Here is a 19,967-nt window from a genome sequence, read left to right as displayed (position 1 = left end):
TGCTTTCAGCGGTTGGTTTGGTCATGTGCTAGAGCCTAATTAGCTATAGGAACAATTTATACTTTACTTAAAGATTTTAAAGGCTTCCAATATCTGAACATCAAAGCTTAGCTGCTGTTGGATTCTTTACTCTTGTCAATTGTCTGACTGTAGAGAAACAAACACATGAGAAAAGTTTTAGGTTGGCCACATTGACAGTATAAGGAATTTTCCACAGCTTATTACTCCCTATTCCGTCATAGGATTCTCTGTCAGTCCTCTTCTGTCGTAGGAATTTGCCACAACTACCATGAATTGCCATGTCTCTTTATACCAGTAGGTTAGTCTGATGCTAGACTAGATGTCTCTTTATGCATGTTTATTGTCACGTCTATTTCTATTTATATGTGTAAAGTTGAATCAAGTAGTAACATGTGAACAACACTTGCACTGGTGTATGTAAGGAGTTAAGTACATGTTTGTTACAGCAAGGCAGAGTAGATGTTTGTGTTACCATCCAATCCTTCTCTTTGTTTACCTGCTTTTATGTAGCTTATGTATTATTTTCCCGTAATACTATTGTTTGCTCATATTTGTAACAATTTCACCATATTTGTAACTACTCATTACTTGCTTCACTTATTAGACACTGAGGGAGTATTGTCTTAGTACTTGTATATCCATCAGCTGTTACTGTGCCTTTGTGGCACAGTCTGAATCTTTGTTGACCGATCATATCTGAAGCATGAGCCAAGCACAGCATGTCTATAGTTTCAGAACGGAAAACCAATCATGCTATAAGTATTAAGCAAGTCCATTGCAGTCTAATTTGTTCAGAATGGAGATGAAAACTTTGGTTGGTTTGCATCATACCTTATAGCCATATATATATAAAGCTTCCATTTAACGTCCAAAGAATGCATACCTGATTTGAGTTAGACTCTAGTCTTGACTATTTTATGTAGGTGGCAACTGACAAGAGTTTCAGTCTAGCTCATCTGAAGTTTCTCTGTATGCAGGAGGGCGAGCTGGAGGAGCTTGAGAAGGGCGTGGAGCCTGTGTGGGAGCGCTTGGTCCACCCGCTCAAGCGCATCGTCGACAGGCTGAACGTCGTTGACCACATCAAGGCCGTCAAGGACTCGTCCGACCTCCGTGCCGCCGTCGAGGATATCTAGGTAGTCTCTTCTTCTGTCACACTGCCTGTGATCTGGACGAACGAAGCCGTTGATTGGTTAGCGCATCATCAGATGATGATGTTGTCTCTGTATTTCTTCTTACTCCATGAATTAATATTGATGAATGCTGCTTGTTTTGCACAAGCTGACAAGGACACTAGCTAGAGCGCACTCCCGCTCCTCTTCTTGCATGCAACATAATTTGAAATTCATTCAGTTCCACTGTGCGTAAATTCATTCAGTTTCTGAATGTAAATTTAGCGCACAAAAATGACCATCCCAATTCTGAATTACTGAAATGATATCCTATATTAATGTTGCTACGGAGTAAATATCACCATTGGGCATGAAATGAACATTCCAGTAGCTTAAATGGAGTAGCTTAAAACTAACTGAAACCATTTGTGCATGGAGTGATTAAAATTAAGTTGTGCCAAATTTTTGTTGCTGCTGTCATATCGATACTTCTGTAATCTATGTTGTTGCGTCTGTCAAACTGATGCTATGAACAAACACCAAGGAATACGTCAAACTGCTGTAGTTTATGATGATGTTGTTGACCTGCTGTTAATGTTGTTATTGACCGGTTGTTGATGCTGTTGTTGACCTGTTGTTGATGGTGTTTCAGGAGAAGAAGGACCCGTTGTTGATTCCCACAGGATGCGCCCACAACCGCCCCTGGATCGATGCTGCTGGAAACGCCCCTGGATCGCTGCTGCTGCTGGACCTGACCTGGGCGTGTGGAGGAGAAGCATGCGCGCCTGGGTGGAGGAGGAGCAGGGCCTGGAGCGCTTGGGAGGAGGAGCAGCGGAGGAAGACGGTGATGGGGATTTGAAATCCCCACCTGGTTGGAAGGATTTCCCCACCTGGTAGCGATGTAATTTCGTGCGTTTTCACCTGGTCGGAAGGATTTCCCCACGGTTGAATACCTGATTTATACTGCCATGATTGTAGAGTACTTTGGTTGCCGTTTAAATATTTGTGTGTTATTGGCTCTGTCTGAATCAAGTTATTTGTTGTTGCGCAAATAGAGAACTGACGTGCGGCACCAAAACAGCACACTTGGGTCCCATTTCACTAGTGGGTCCTTTAAAATGGGAAAGAAACAAAATAAAACTGACAAGTGGGACCTAATTGGATGACCTGACTAGTGGGACCTGGTTCAAAATGGATTGTAAAAAGGCCGAGGCCCAAATAAGAAATGGCAGCAAAAAGTCTAAAGGCCTAGAAATCAAAGGCTGAATTGTTGGGCCAGACCCATGTAGCTAATAAAAACACAGGAAAAAAATACATTAAAAAGGCTGAATTGTTGGGATAAGCCCATGTAGAAAACTGAATTGGACTGGGCTGATTCTTGTGCCACATCAGCTTGCCACGCTGGATGCCTACGTGGCTTGGGGAGGCTGCTAGTGACCAAAACAGTACAATAGACATATTTTGGTCGTAAACGTCTACGACCATTTCAGAAGAAAGGTCTCTATAGTCAGTTAACGACGACCAGCTTTTGACCTTATGTTTTTGGTCACAAAAAGGTCACAAATTGAAAACAGTGACCATTCAGTGAACAATAGTGGTGGTCACAAGTTGAAATAAAATCATGTACTGATCTCTAACCAAGTGCACTTCGGCCTTTTCCACTGATGTAATCCAGACAGCAATGGCACTTAGTATAGGTAGAAGGGTCTATCCAGAAGACATGGCAGGTATACCTGAATCATACTGTGAGGCACTCCAGCAAAACGACCATTGTACTGTTCAATTCGGTTCATGACAGGAGCGATTTCTGGCTCATCACGCAGTAGGGAAGCAGCTTCAGAAGGTACCAACAGCGTTATGGGGCGACGACAAACAGGGCAATTGGATGGCCGAAGGACAGATCCTTGTAGCCACACCCCCATAATGCAATGTCTTGTACACAAACAAATGACAATGTCAGCAGTGACAACATTTTGTTCATCAATGGTCCAGGACCAAACATTCGCTAGCAGTCGAACAAAACGCATAGTCTAGCATCAACCAAAGTAAGCAATGTAGCATAATCATGTAAGATCGAGCACTCGTTTTGACATAAAGCATTAAGAGTTGAGCAGATGAAATGAAGCTAATCATGTAGCAGCAATTGACATGGTCATGGACTCAAACACTGCAGGAGTTAATGCACTAGACTTACATGGACAAGCATCTGAAGTTCCACAAGCGCACATGGCCCATACATGTAACATAATGTCTACGAATGATCAAACATGCCACACCACAATTACGAACAAACATGATCCGAGCTGCAAACCCTGCATCATAACACATCTACAAATTCCAAATGCACGGCCCCAAACAAAGTGGCACCAAATTCTCCCCAAAACCAAGGAGATCACACAAGGCAGCTAGAGCCAAGCAACTACCTGACGGAACTAAGCAATCCATGTCCAATCGGCACATTACAAGCCATGGGGTGCGCGTGCATAACAGAGGCAGCACCAATCAAACAATACGCATGGAATTTATGAACAAATGCGTGTCCCCGAACAAACTGGCCCGAAATCCTCCCCCAAAATAGCACAATAGCTAAGCAGCTACCGGAACCAAGCAATCCATATCAAATCGGCACACCATGACGCCGATCCGTACCCACGCCCAACGAGAGGCAGCGAAGCATTTCAACCCAACCCCAACCCGAATGCAAGCCACGCATCACGACGAATGGGAAATCGAGGAGCCAAATCGAGCGCGCGCGGGCACGGCGGGCGGCGCGCGGAGCAGCCCAGGCGAGGGTGCGCGGAGCAGCCCAGGCGCGGGCGCGGCCGGAGAGACCTACCTAGCGGGCGGAGGGATGGGAGGGGGAAGGCGGCATGGGGAGGCGAGCGAGGTGGCGCTTACCGCAGAACCAGTGGGAGCAGTTGGCCTGGTGGGGGATGGGAGGGGCGGCGGAGGCGGAGGCAGAGGCCGGGGCCATCTCGGGGCGGGGCCGTCGTCTGGAAATTTCTGGAAGTATCTGGAAGCTCGGGCGAGGGTTTTCCCGCGGCGCTCTCGAAGTGAGGTGAGGCGAGGGGCAGTTCCGGGAGGCGGAGAATGCGGGCGGATCACCTTGTTAGAGTCCAGACCAAAATGGAGCTCTCCCGTGCGTTTGGATTCTGGACCGTCCGATCGTTTTCCTGATGCGATTCCCGCCGTCGGATCTCGGGCTCGGCTCACGTGAGGCGTCGGATATTTACCAGATCGCTGTGAGGCGTCGAATAAAATTCCAATGGCAACATAATGTAAATACCGTGCCCCCACCAGGGCATTTTGGTAATTTCACGTAGTGGGGGTATAAAAGGGGGCCACTCCTTTGACGGAGATCTAGCCGCCTCCTCCCTCGCTCTCTCCTGCAGCCGCCTCCCTCCCTCCCTCCCACGCAGCTGCCTCCCTCACTCGCTCGCTCCTCATCCGGCGACGGCGGCGACGGCTCCCGCGCCCGCGTTCTTCCTTCCCCAACATGCCACCGCGTGGCCCCGCACGCCTAGGCGGCTCCCACCAACCACGGCGACGGCGGCAGCGGTCACGGAGGAGGGCGGCGGATCAGTAGCGTCGGCGAAGGCGTCCGTGGTGGCGGTGAATTCCTGCCGTCCACTTGATCCTGCGCTCGATCTCCTAGCCCCTCCTCTCCTGCGCTCGTTTCCCTGCTGCCTCTCTCATGAAGAAGAAGGGGTGGTTCTCGACACCGGCTGAGCTGGCACCTCCTTCCTCAAGAACCTCGACTCCTCCCGCTACGAGGTGAAGGTCATCTTGCCCCGCAACTGCTTCGCGTTCACGCCGCTGCTCCCCAGCGTCACCTGCGGCACCGTGGAGGCGTGCAGCACCATCGAGCCGATACGGAGGATGTTCGAGAAGGTACTCGGTTGATCGGTTTGGCCATTGATCTGATGCTCTTGTGGTTGCTGTATGTAGAGCTGTGGACTAACACAGTGGCTGGCTGCTTCTCTTGTTCTTATTTTTTTGCAGAAGGGGAAGGATGTCGCGTATTATGAAGCAGAGTGCTTGAAGATCAATCTGACGAAGAAAGCCGTCCACCGCCGCTCTGCCGTCGGCACTAATTTGGATGGGAATGGCAATTTCATGCTTGATTATGATTACTTGGTTGTCGCTCTTGGAGCTGCTGTCAATACATTTAACACTCCTGGCGTGATGGAGCATTGCCACTTTCTGAAGGTAAAAATCTTGTGCAGCATTGTGTTGTCTCTTTACTGTTCTGCTCTCTCTCATGTTTCAGTCCTCAGATGTAAGTTATTCTGTTTAATTAATGTTCAGCAACATCTTCAGATATATCATGCTGTAAAGTATTAGGGAGTTTACATTCATGGGACTGTTAGCCACATCTTGTACTTACAGCCTTACATTTTAAAAGCCAGGAAGTGGAGGATGCCCAAAAAATTCGGAAGAGCATGATAGACTGCTTTGAAAGGGCGTCAATTCCTAACATCAGTGAAGAGGAGAAAAGGAAGATCCTTCACTTTGTGATTATTGGTGGTGGACCTACAGCGATTGAATTTGCTGCGGAGTTGCACGATTTTTTTGTTGAAGATTTGATGAAACTGTATCCTGCAATTGAACAATTTGTGAAGATAACAGTTATTCAATCAGGAGAACATATATTGAATATGTAAGTCGATATTAAATTACCATATAATGTGGGTTGAACGATCCTGCAGTAATAGCCATAGTTCACTTGCATTGCATGATATATTCAAAGAACTATTAGGTCAGGCTCTCATTGCTAAGAACATATTTTGGTATGAATTAAAAGCCTCCTGGGGAATTAATGTATCGGTGTGTCAGTCTTCACTCCCAGATAACGAGGATTGTACAACTGGCTCACATCTATCAGACTAGAAGATGCATGCTGCAAGTACTGAGCTCCCCAGCAAATCCCCTCCTGGATAATTCTCAAATACTCTCAGGAAAAAGTGAATAACAATTTGGGATATTTCCCATGTTCAGGAAAACAATTTAGTCACTAGAAGTGGAAAATATATCCCAGTCACCAATTCCTTACCAGGATAGATAGACCAAAACCACTTTACCCCAAGCAATGCCAGTGTAGGATTAATTCTTACCAAATATTGTTAGTAATTTTTTGATTGTGGCGGTTTCTTCCCTGTTATTCCTCTGCTTCCTTTTCTTTTTAAAATGAATGTTCCTAACTGCTATGAAATAATCACACTTACTGTAGATATTGTGATTTTATTGGGGAATTGGTTGCTTGATTTGACAAGGGAAAAATTTGCCCACTGTTTCAATATCCATGCCTTTGTTTGTAGCGTCAGTACATCTTCTCTTTTCTCCATGTTTATTGTGAGATGATATATCTATTTCATCATGTAGGTTTGACCAAAGTATAACTGTGTTTGCTGAATCAAAGTTCCAAAGAGATGGCATCAAGTTGAGTACAGGATTCAGAGTGATAAAGGTCTCCGATGATTCAATTACGGTGAAGTGCAAATCATATGGTGTAGAAACATTGGTGCCATATGGAATGGCTATTTGGTCTGCGGGTATTGGTACTCGCTGTTGGGGAACGTAGCAGAAAATCAAAATTTTCGACGCATCACCAAGATCAATCTATGGAGATTCTAGCAACAAGAGAGGGAGAGGATGAGCATCTTCATACCCTTGAAGATCGCTAAGCGGAAGCGTTACAAGAACGCGGATGAAGGAGTCGTACTCGTAGCGATTCAGATCGCGGTTGATTCCGATCTAAGCACCGAACAACGGTGCCTCCGCGTTCAACACATGTACAGCCCGGGGACGTCTCCTCCTTCTTGATCCAGCAAGGGGAGAGGAGAAGTTGAGGTAGAACTCCGACAGCACGACGGCATGGTGGTGACGGAGCTCGTGGTTCTCCGGCAGGGCTTCGCCAAGCACTACGGAGGAGGAGGAGGTGTTGGAGGAGGGAGAGGGCTGCGCCAGGGGAAGGGTGCGGCTGCCCTCTCTCTCCCTCACTATATATAGGGGGAAGGGAGGAGGGGCAGGAGCCCTAGGGTTCCCTAGGGTAGGGGCGGCGGCCACAGGGGAAACCCTAGATGGGTTTGGGCGCCCCCACCCCCTAGGAAACTTGCCCCCCAAGCCGGGAGGGGCGGTTGCCCTAGGGGTGCTCCCCCACCTCCCCTAGTTACGTGAGATGGGGTGGGAGGGGCGCTCAGCCCCTTAGAGGGCTGATGTGCCCTCTCCCCTTGGCCCATAAAGCCCCCCAACGCTTGTCGGGGCCTCCGAAACCCCTTTCGGACACGCTGGTCATCACCTGGTACCCCCAGAACAATTCCGGACTCCAATACCCTTCGTCCAATATACCGATCTTCACCTCCATTCCAGAGCTCCTCGTCATGTCCGGGATCTCATCCGGGACTCCGAACAACCTTCGGTAACCACATACTATTTTCCATAACAACTCTAGCGTCACCGAACCTTAAGTGTGTAGACCCTACGGGTTTGGGAACCATGCAGACATGACCGAGACATTCACCGGTCAATAACCAATAGCGGGATCTGGATACCCATGTTAGCTCCCACATGTTCCACGATGATCTCATCGGATGAACCACGATGTCAAGGATTCAAGCAATCCTGTATGCAATTCCCTTTGTCAATCGGTATGTTACTTGCCCGAGATTTGACCGTCGATATCCCAATACCTCATTCAATCTCGTTACCGGCAAGTCACTTTACTCGTTCCGTAATGCATGATCTCGTGACTAACTACTTAGTCACATTGAGCTCATTATGATGATGCATTACCGAGTGGGCCTAGAGATACCTCTCCTTCTTACGGAGTAACAAATCCCAGTCTCGATTCATGCCAACCCAACAGACACTTTCGGAGATACCCGTAGTGCACCTTTGTAGCCACCCAGTTACGTTGTGACGCTTGGCACACCCAAAGCATTCCTACGGTATCCGGGAGTTGCACAATCTCATGGTCTAAGGAAATGATACTTGACATTAGAAAAGCTTTTAGCAAACGAACTACACGATCTTGTGCTATGCTTAGGATTGGGTCTTGTCCATCACATCATTCTCCTAATGATGTGATCCCGTTATCAATGACATCCAATGTCCATGGTCAGGAAACCATGACCATCCGTTGATCAACGAGCTAGTCAACTAGAGGCTCACTAGGGACATGTTGTGGTCTATGTATTCACACATGTATTGCGGTTTCCGGTCAATACAATTATAGCATGAATAATAGACAATTATCATGAACAAGGAAATACAATAATAACCATTTTATTATTGCCTCTAGGGCATATTTCCAACAGTCTCCCACTTGCACTAGAGTCAATAATCTAGTTCACATCACTATGTGATTGTAATGAATCGACACCCATGGGGTTTGATCATATCTCTCTTGTGAGATAGGTTATTAGTCAACGGATCTGAACCTTTCAGATCCGTGTGTGCTTTGCAAATCTCTATGTCATTTCCTAGATGCAGCTACCACGCTCTATTTGGAGCTATTCCAAATAACTGTTCTACTATACGAATCCAGTTTACTACTCATAATAATCCGGATTAGTGTCAAAGTTTGCATTGGCGTAACCCTTTATGACGAACTCTTTTACCACCTCCATAACCGAGAAAATTCCTTAGTCCACTAGTTACTAAGGATAAGTTTGACCGCTGTCCTGTGATCTATTCCTGGATCACTCTTGTACCCCTTGACTGACTCATGGCAAGGCACACTTCAGGTGCGGTACACAGCATAGCATACTATAGAGCCTACGTCTGAAGCATAGGGGACGACCTTCGTCCTTTCTCTCTCTTCTACCATGGTCATGTATTGAGTCTTACTCAATATTTACACCTTATAACACAGCCAAGAACTCCTTCTTTGCCGATCTATTTTGAACTCCTTCAAAATCTTGTCGCGGTATGTATTTATTTCAAAGTACTATTAAGCGTTTTTCATCTATCCTTATAGATCTTGATGCTCAATGTTCGAGTAGCTTAATCCAGGTTTTCCATTGAAAAACACTTTTCAAATAACCCTATGTGTTGTCCAGAAATTCTACATCATTTCTGATCAACAATATGTTAATAACATATACTCATCAGAAATTCTATAGTGCTCCCACTCACTTCTTTGGAAATACAAGTTTCTCATAAACTTTGTATAAACCCAAAATCTTTGATTATCTCATCAAAGCGTATATTCCAACTCCGAGATGCTTACTCCAGGCCTTAGAAGGATTGCTGGAGCTTTGCATACTTGTTAGCATCTTTTAGTATTGACAAAACCTTTTGGTTGTATCACATACAACCTTTCCTCAAGAATATCATCGAGGAAACAATGTTTTTGATATCCTATCTGCAAGATTTCCTAAATCATGCAGTAACTGCTAATATAATTCCAACAGACTCTTTAGCATCGTTACGAGTGAGAAAGTCTCATCGCAGTCAACTACTTGAACTTGTCGGAAAACATCTTAACGACAAGTCAAGCTTTCTTAATGGTGACACTTACCATCATTGTCCGTCTTCCTTTTAAAATCCATCTATACCCAATAGCCTTACGACCATCAAGTAGTTCTTCCAAAGTCTACACTTTGTTTTCATACATGGATCCTCTCTCGGATTTTATGGCCTCGAGCCATTTGTCGGAATCCGGGCCCACCATCGCTTCTCCATAGCTCGTAGGTTCATTGTTGTCTAGCAACATGACCTCCAAGACAGGATTACCGTACCACTCTGAAGCAGTACCTGTCCTTGTCGTCCTACGAGGTTTGGTAGTGACTTGATCCGAAGTTTCATGATCACTATCATCAACTTCCACTTCAATTGGTGTAGGTGCCACAGGAACAACTTCCTGTGCCCTGCTACACACTGGTTGAAGTGATGGTTCAATAACCTTATCAAGTCTCCACCATCCTCCCACTCAATTCTTTCGAGAGAAACCTTTCCTCGAGAAAGGACCCGTTTAAGAAACAATCACTTTTGCTTACAGATATGAAATAGGAGGTATACTCAACTGTTTTGGGTGACCTATGAAGATGCATTTATCCGTTTTGGGTTCATGCTTACTAGGATGAAAGTTTTTCACACAAGCATCGCAGCCCCAAACTTTTAAGAAATGACAGCTTAGGTTTCTCTAAACCATAGTTCATACGTTGTCATCTCAACGTAATTACATGGTGCCCTATTTGAAGTGAATGCGGTTGTCTCTAATGCCTAACCCATAAACGATAGTGGTAATTAGATAAGAGACATCATGGTATGCACCATATCCAATAGGGTGCAGCTATGATGTTCGGACACACCATCACACTATGGTGTTCCAGGCGGTATTAGTTGTGAAACAATTTCCACAATGTCTTAATTGCATATCAAACTCATAACTCAGATACTCATCTCTATGATCATATCATAGACATTTTATCCTCTTATCACGACGATCTTCAACTTCACTCTGAAATTACTTGAACCTTTCAATAATTCAGACTTGTGTTTCATCAAGTAAATATACTCAGCATCTACTCAAATTATCTGTGAAGTAAGAACATGACGATATCCACTGCATGCCTCAGCACTCATTGGACTGCATACATCAAAAATGTATTACTTCCAACAAGTTGCTTTCTTGTTCCATCTTACTAAAAACGAGGCTTTTCAGTCATCTTGCCCATGTGGTATGATTTGCATGTTTCAAGTGATTCAAAATCAAGTGAGTCCAAATGATCCATCTGCATGGAGTTTCTTCATGCGTACATACTAATAGACATGGTTTGCATGTCTCAAACTTTTCAAAAAACGAGTGAGTCCAAAAGATCCATCAACATGGAGCTTCTTCATGCGTTTTATACCAATATGACTGAAATGGCAGTGCCACAAGTAGGTGGTACTATCATTAATATCTTATATCTTTTGGCATGAACATGTGTATCACTACGATCGAGATTCAATAGACCATTCATTTTAGGTGCAAGACAATTGAAGGTATTATTCAAATAAACAGAGTAACCATTATTCTCCTTAAATGAATAACCGTATTGTGATAGACATAATCCAATCATGTCTATGCTCAACGCAAACACCAAATAACAATTATTTGGGTTTAACACCAATCTCGATGGTAGAGGGAGCAGGCGATGCTTGATCACATCAACCTTGGAAACACTTCCAACACACATCGTCGTCTCACCTTTAGCTAGTCTTCGTTTATTCCGTAGCTCTTTTATTTTGAGTTACTAACACTTAGCAACTGAACCGGTATCTTAATACCCTGGTGCTACTAGGAGTACTAGTAAAGTACACATTTAATATAATGTATATCCAATATACTTCTATCAACCTTGCTAGCCTTCTCATCTACCAAGTATCGAGGGTAGTTCTGCTTCAGTGACCGTTCCCTCATTACAGAAGCACTTAGTCTCGGGTTTGCGTTCAACCCTAGGTTTCTTCACTAGAGCAGCAACTGATTTGTCGTCTCATGAAGTATCCCTTCTTGAAACTGGTGGTTTTACTAACCATCAACAATTGATGCTCCCACTCGATTTCTACTTTTGCGGTGTCAAACATCGCGAATTGCTCAAGGATCATCATGTCTATCCCTGATATGTTATAGTTCATCACGGAGCTCTAATAGCTTGGTGGCAGTGACTATGGAGAACCATCACTATCTCATCTGGAAGATTAACTCCCACACGATTCAAGTGATTGTAGTACTCAGACAATCTGAGCACATGCTCAATGATTGAGCTTTTCTCCCTTAGTTTGCAGGTTAAGAAACTTGTCGGAGGTCTCATACCTCTTGACGTGGGCACGAGCCTGAAATCCTAATTTCAGCTCTTGGAACATCTCATATGTTCTGCGACGTTTCAAAAAATGTCTTCGCTACCTCAATTCTAAACCGTTTAACATTACACACTGAACTATCACGTAGTCATCAAAACATGTATGTCAGATGTTTGCAACATCCACAAACGATGCTCGAGGTTCAGCACACCGAGCGGTGCATTAAGGACATAAGCCTTCTGTGCAGCAATGAGGACAATCCTCAGTATACGGACCCAGTCTGCATAATTGCTACTATCAACTTTCAACTAAAATTTTCTCTAGGAACATATCTTAAATAGTAGAACTAAAGCGCAAGCTACGACATAATTTGCAAAGTCCTTTTGACTATGTTCATGATAATTAAGTTCGTCTGATTATTTAATGAACTCCCACTTAGATAGACATCCCTCTAGTCATCTAAGTGATACATGATCCGAGTTAACTAGGCGGCATCCAATCATCACGTGAGACGGACTAGTCATCATTGGTGAACATCTCCATGTTGATCGTATCTGCTATACGACTCATGTTCGACCTTTCGGTCTCTTGTGTTCCGAGGACATGTCTGTACATGCTAGGCTCGTCAAGTCAACCTAAGTATTTTGCGTGTGTAAATCTGGCTTACACCCGTTGTATGTGAACATTAGAATCTATCACACTCAATCATCACGTGGTGCTTCGAAACAACAAACTTTCGCAATGGTGCACAGTTAGGGGGGACACTTTCTTGAAATTTTAATGAGGGATCATCTTATTTATGCTACCGTCGTTCTAAGCAAATAAGATGTAAACATGACAAACATCACATGCAAATCATAAAGTGACATGATATGGCCAATATCATCTTGCGCCTTTGATCTCCATCTTGAGGCACGACATGATCACCTTCATCACCGGTATGACACCATGATCTCCATCATCGTGTCTTCATGAAGTTGTCTCGCCAACTATTACTTCTACTACTATGGCTAACGGTTTAGCAATAAAGTAAAGTAATTACATGGTGTTTTCAATGACACGCAGGTCATACAATAAATTAAGACAACTCCTATGGCTCCCGCCGGTTGTCATACTCATCGACATGCAAGTCGTGATTCCTATTACAAGAACATGATCAATCTCATACATCACATATATCATTCATCACATTCTTTTGGGCATATCGCATCACATAGCATACCCTGCAAAAACAAGTTAGACGTCCTCTAATTGTTGTTGCATGTTTTACATGGCTGCTATGGGTTTCTAGCAAGAATGTTTCTTACATACGCAAAAGCCACAACGGTGATATGCCAATTGCTATTTACCCTTCATAAGGACCCTTTTCATCAAATCCGACCCGACTAAAGTAGGAGAGACTGGCACCCGCTAGCCACCTTTACGCAACAAGTGCATGTCAGTCGGTGAAACTTGTCTCACGTAAGCGTACGTGTAAGGTCGGTCCAGGCCGCTTCATCCCACGATGCCGCTGGATCAAGATAGGACTAGTAACGGTAAGCAAATTGAACAAACCAACGCCCACAACTACTTGTGTTCTACTCGTGCATAGAATCTACGCAATAGACCTAGCTCTGATACCATTGTTGGGGAACGTAGCAGAAATTCAAAATTTTCTACGCATCACCAAGATCAATCTATGGAGATTCTAGCAACAAGAGAGGGAGAGGATGAGCATCTTCATACCCTTGAAGATCGCTAAGCGGAAGCGTTACAAGAACGCGGATGAAGGAGTCGTACTCGTAGCGATTCAGATCGCGGTTGATTCCGATCTAAGCACCGAACAACGGTGCCTCCGCGTTCAACACACGTATAGACCGGGGACGTCTCCTACTTCTTGATCCAGCAAGGGGAGAGGAGAAGTTGAGGGAGAACTCCGACAGCACGACGGCAAGGTGGTGATGGAGCTCGTGGTTCTCCGGTAGGGCTTCGCCAAGCACTACGGAGGAGGAGGAGGTGTTGGAGGAGGGAGAGGGCTGCGCCAGGGGAAGGGTGCGGCTGCCCTCTCTCTCCCTCACTATATATAGGGGGAAGGGAGGAGGGGGAGGCGCCCTAGGGTTCCCTAGGGGAGGGGTGGCCGCCAGAGGGGAAACCCTAGATGGGTTTGGGCGCCCCCACCCCCTAGGAAACTTGCCCCCCAAGCCGGGAGGGGCAGCTGCCCTGGGGATGGCGCCCCCACCTCTCCTGGTTACGTGAGATGGAGTGAGAGGGGCGGTCAGCCCCTTATTGGGCTGATGTGCCCTCTCCCCTTGGCCCATAAGGCCCCCAACGCTTGTCGGGGCCTCCGAAACCCCTTTCGGACACGCTGGTCATCACCTGGTACCCCCGGAACAATTCCGGACTCCAATACCCTTCGTACAATATACTGATCTTCACCTACGGACCATTCCGGAGCTCCTCGTCATGTCCGAGATCTCATCCGGGACTCCGAACAACCTTCGGTAACCACATACTATTTCCCATAACAACTCTAGCGTCACCGAACCTTAAGTGTGTAGACCCTACGGGTTCGGGAACCATGCAGACATGACCGAGACGTTCTCCGGTCAATAACCAATAGCGGGATCTGGATACCCATGTTGGCTCCCACATGTTCCACGATGATCTCATCGGATGAACCACGATGTCAAGGATTCAAGCAATCCCGTATGCAATTCCCTTTGTCAATCGGTATGTTACTTGCCCGAGATTCGATCGTCGGTATCCCAATACCTCATTCAATCTCGTTACCAGCAAGCACTAGTAGAAAAAGGGTCTAATGTGAAACTCATTAGTCATGGTTTGCAATTGAACCAGCACTAATGTGACCATTAGTGCCGGTTCCAACCGCCAGGCGGGCGACGCTCATTAGTACCGGTTCGTGGCGAACCTTTAGTACCGGTTCGTGTCCCGAACTGGTACTAAAGAGGTGGTGGCCTTTAGTACGGGTTGGTGGCTCCAACCGGTACTAAAGGGGGGGTGGTCTTTAGTACCGGTTGGAGCCACCAACCGGTACTAAAGGTGGTGGCCTTTAGTATGGGTTGGTGGCTCCAACCGGTACTAAAGGGGGGGGGGTCTTTAGTACCGGTTGGAGCCACCAACCGGTACTAAAGGTGGTGCGCTGCCACCCACAGTGCATAATGTTTAGTCCCATCTCGCTAGTTGAGAGGAGCTCACACCGGTTTATAAGCCCCGTCGCGGCTACCGTGTCGATCTCCTCTCTAAGCAGGCCTTTGTGGGCCTATTACAAGTCTTCTGCCCTGTGGGGCCTACTGGGCCGTACGGGCCTGCATCCTGGCCCAACTAGAGATTGGGTTTCTAGTCGTATGCAGGCCGTGCCGGCCCAGTAGGTAGGCTGTTTTTGCTCTATTTAAAAAATAAAAATAAAAAAAATCCTTACCAACCGGGACTAAAGGTCCCCCAGACCATGGCGTGCCTCGTGCCACGTGGTGGGCCTTTGGTCCCGGTTCGTGTTGAACCGGGACTAAAGGGGGGGGACCTTTAGTCCCCACTCTTTAGTGCCGGTACCAGAACCGGTACTAAAGGTCCTTACGAACCGGTACTAAAAGTCGTTATTCTACTAGTGAAGTCACTTTACTCGCTCCGTAATGCATGATCCCGTGACTAACTACTTAGTCACATTGAGCTCATTATGATGATGCATTACCGAGTGGGCCCAGAGATACCTCTCCTTCTTACGGAGTGACAAATCCCAGTCTCGATTCGTGCCAACCCAATAGACACTTTCGGAGATACCCGTAGTGCACCTTTATAGCCAGCCAGTTACGTTGTGACGTTTGGCACATCCAAAGCATTCCTACGGTATCCGGGAGTTGCAAAATCTCATGGTCTAAGGAAATGATACTTGACATTAGAAAAGCTTTTAGCAAACGAACTACACGATCTTGTGCTATGCTTAGGATTGGGTCTTGTCCATCACATCATTCTCCTAATGATGTGATCCCGTTATCAATGACATCCAATGTCCATGATCAGGAAACCATGACCATATATTGATCAACGAGCTAGTCAACTAGAGGCTCACTAGGGACATGTTGTGGTCTATGTATTCACACATGTATTGCGGTTTCCGGTCAATACAATTATAGCATTAACTAGCGGAGTGACTCGCGCATTTGCGCGGCTAGAGAAAATATTTGTTGCATTAAAATTTGTGGTATAAATATTTTCTCTATGTAATGACGCATGGATAACAACAACTCATTTTTCATCTTGTAAAATCATGTGCTTTTGCCAATTATTGCTACCTAAGATATTTTTGTATTTCCTTTTAATGAAAAGTCTAACATACAGTTGCAACATAAGACCTGTAGGAAATTAAATATGAAAATTATTATTGATTTATCTCTAGGCAGTATGATCTTTCTAGAGTTACAATCTCATTTGTTAGTATTTTTTTCAACTTTCAATTGTCTTGAGTTCTTCCCCTTTCTTGTTAGATGTAAATGTTGAAAAATACATAAATGTTCTTGTGGCAACCATCAAATTTTCATAGTGGGTAAAAGTTTGCCAGACCAATGGCACATGGAGGTGTTAAGCCATTATTCATCAACTTCTTTCCTTGAAGAAGAAACGATGACGATATCTGAGGAATAAGGGTAGCTAACACTTACCTAATACCCACAATAAGAGAAGGGACGCAAAACATGCTGACATACATACCCACTATTGAACGTACAATCATACATACATATATACTCTAATTACGTACACACAATGTTTTTTAACAAAGTGTACTTAATTTATTGGTTTTTCATTTCTAGACTATCCGAGGTTTCTTGAACCATAACCACGTCTCTTAAGCCTTATTTTAACATCCATTGTTCTTCATTTTTGTCATGTTCCTGATACACAGAACTGATGAAACTTGAAAAGACATAATTGGGGTCATGACAATCATGAGGCAATGACGAAACCCCTTGAATGGTGTAGTTGATCGGCGAAGCGTTGTCTACCTTTGCATGATACCTTGCATGTTCTTCTTGGTTGTGATAGAAGCTGTACATTCCGAATATTCAAAGGCGTGGACGAGCTCGCCTGATCACGTAATCGCGAGACGTCCACTCGTTGTGGGATGCAGGACGCACATAGTATTTCAGGGCTTGTACGCTGACCCATTTAATGCGTGTGGTTAACGGCAGGAAACGGACGTTTATACGGTGCGTGCCGACGGAGCTGACCGGCTCACGGCCACGGGCCGTGCGCACATGCAGTTAACGTGGAAGCAAGCGGGGGAAGCAACTGAAGTACACGGATCAAGGGCTAAATACAGACAGGGGGCTCACTCTTGTTCCTTAATGTTAGTGGTGCACACAAATTTGACCGGTTTGGTTGCTGACTCACCAGGATTTTGAGCAGACACAAATTGGTGTACTTTTTTCAAACCCATGAACTTTTTAAAAAATTGAGTTTTTTTTATCAAAGTCGCATACTTTTTCAAAGTTCACGCACTTTTTCAAATTTGCATTTTTTTAAATTGGCATACTTTTAAAATCCATGAACCTTTTGAAATTTGCATCTTTTTTCAAATCCATGTACTTTTTCTAAGTTGAAAGAATTGCGAACTTGACAATGAGTATGCGGATTTGAAAATAGTACACAAACTTTCAAAAGGTACTTGATTGAAAAAATGTACGTGAATTGGAAGAAGTACGCGGATGTGAAAATTTTACATGAACTTGAAAAAAGTGTGTGAATTTGAAGACATTATGTGAAACTAAGTAAAGTAAGCGCATTTGAAAGACAGTACACAAATTTAAAAAAATCATAGATTTGAAATAGTGTAGGGATTTGAAAATGTTATGCGCATTTGAAAAAGTATGCGAACTTGAAAAAAGTACACGGATTTGAAAGGAGTATGTAAATTTCAAAAAAGTTATGCGGATTTGAAAACAGTACACGAACTTTCGAAAAGTACTTGATCTGAAAAAATGTACGCAAATTGGAAAAAAATTACATGAACTTGAACAAAGTATGCGAATTTGAAGACATTATGCGCAATTAAGTAAAGTAAGCGCATTTGAAAACAATACATGAATTTCAGAAAAAAATCATAGATTTGAGAAAGTGCAGGGATTTGAAAATATTGCGCGCACTTGAGAACGTATGCGAACTTGAAAAAAGTACACAGATTTGAAAGAAGTATGTAAATTTCAAAAAAGTTATGCGGATTTGAAAACAATACACGAACTTTCAAAAAGAACTTGATCTGAAAAAATGTGCGTGAATTGGAACAAGTACGCGGATTGGAAAAAATTACAGGAACTTGAAAAAAGGTATGCAATTTGAAGACATTATGTGAAATTAAGTAAAGTAAGCACATTTGAAAAAGAGTACATAGATTTAAAAAATCATAGATTTGGAAAAGTGTAGGGATTTTAAAAATATTATGCGCACTTGAAAAAGTATGCGAACTTGAAAAAGTACACAGATTTGAAAGAAGTACATAAATTTCAAAAAACTTATGATGATTTGAAAACAGTACACGAACTTTCAAAAAGGACTTGATCCGAAAAAATGTCTGCGAATTGGAAGAAGTACGTGGATTGGAAAAATTACATGAACTTGAAAAAAGTGCGAATTTGAAGACATTATGTGAAATTAAGTAAAGTAAGCGCATTTGGAAAATAGTACACAAATTTCAAACAAAATCATTGATTTGAAAAGGTGAAGGGATTTCAAAATATTACACGCACTTGAAAAAGTATGCGAACTTAAAAAAAGTACATAGATTTGAAAGAAGTGCATAAATTTTTAAAAAGTTCACATATTTGAAGAAAAGTACATGAATTTGAATAAATTACACGAACTTTAAAAAGTATGTGAATTTGAAAAAGTACACTGATTTCAAAAAAGTTTAGGGATTTGAAAACAGTACGTGAATTTGAGTGAGCACTAGTCAAAACCGGGGGTGAGTCAGCACGAAACCCGATCAAAACCGAGACCAGGGACGAACCTTGTCCGGTTCCGGTAACCAGGAAGGTTTCAAAGTTTGGGGACCAGCCTCACGTAGCCGTCGCCTCATCTCCCAAGCTTTGGGTTTCTTTGCCTCCCGCCTGCGCTGCCCGCTGCCGCTTGCTCTCCCAAGTTTAGGATTTCTCTGCCTCTGCCGGTGCCACCACCGGCCTACCTCATCTCCAGTGGCCTTAGGGCCATGGGGACGCGGCGGTGGATTCTGGCCCTTGTCGGTGGGAGGGCTTCGTCTTTTAAATGTTACTTTGAGTTTTGGTTTGGTTTGTGTCCTGCTCAAGAAGGCGAGACGACGACGGCTTCTTGAGGATGGAATAATATTCTCTTCGCCTAGCTCTCGTTCCGGTGGTGCGTCTAGCATCGTCGGTGAGCATGTAGAGGTGTGTCTTTGGTGGATCTGTTCATTGTTTGTCTATGTTCGCGTGTCTTCATGTTGAATCTTTTCGATCTACGCTACTCTACATCGGTGGTGGTTGTTGTTTTGTTGCGCTGGTCACGTGCGTCCTTAGCACGACAACTACCCAACTGTCTGAAGGAAATATGCCCTAGAGGCAATAATAAAGTCATTATTTATTTCCTTATATCATGATAAATGTTTATTATTCATGCTAGAATTGTATTAACCGGAAACATAATACATGTGTGAATATATAGACAAACAGAGTGTCACTAGTATGCCTCTACTTGACTAGTTTGTTAATCAAAGATGGTTATGTTTCCTAACCAGAGACAAAAGAGTTGTTATTTGATTAACGGGATCACATCATTAGTTGAATGATCTGATTGACATGACCCATTCCGTTAGCTTAGCACCCGATCGTTTAGTATGTTGCTATTGCTTTCTTCATGACACATACATGTTCCTATGACTATGAGATTATGCAACTCCCTTTTACCGGAGGAACACTTTGTGTGCTACCAAACGTCACAACGTAACTGGGTGATTATAAAGATGCTCTACAGGTGTCTCCAAAGGTACTTGTTGGGTTGGCGTATTTCGAGATTAGGATTTGTCACTGCGAATGTCGGAGAGGTATCTCT

The 19,967-nt window shown here is 44.2% G+C and overlaps 1 pseudogene; it reads left to right on the top strand.

The window, feature by feature from the left end:
- The first annotated feature begins 4,000 nt into the window (after window positions 1–4,000).
- LOC123068002 (external alternative NAD(P)H-ubiquinone oxidoreductase B1, mitochondrial-like) lies at window positions 4,001–6,711 on the top strand (annotated as a pseudogene).
- The last annotated feature ends 13,256 nt before the right edge of the window (window positions 6,712–19,967 follow it).

Source organism: Triticum aestivum, chromosome 3B (genome assembly GCF_018294505.1).
Source record: "Triticum aestivum cultivar Chinese Spring chromosome 3B, IWGSC CS RefSeq v2.1, whole genome shotgun sequence".
NCBI classification, from domain to species: Eukaryota; Viridiplantae; Streptophyta; class Magnoliopsida; order Poales; family Poaceae; genus Triticum; species Triticum aestivum.
This window is presented reverse-complemented; position numbering and strand designations above follow the sequence as displayed.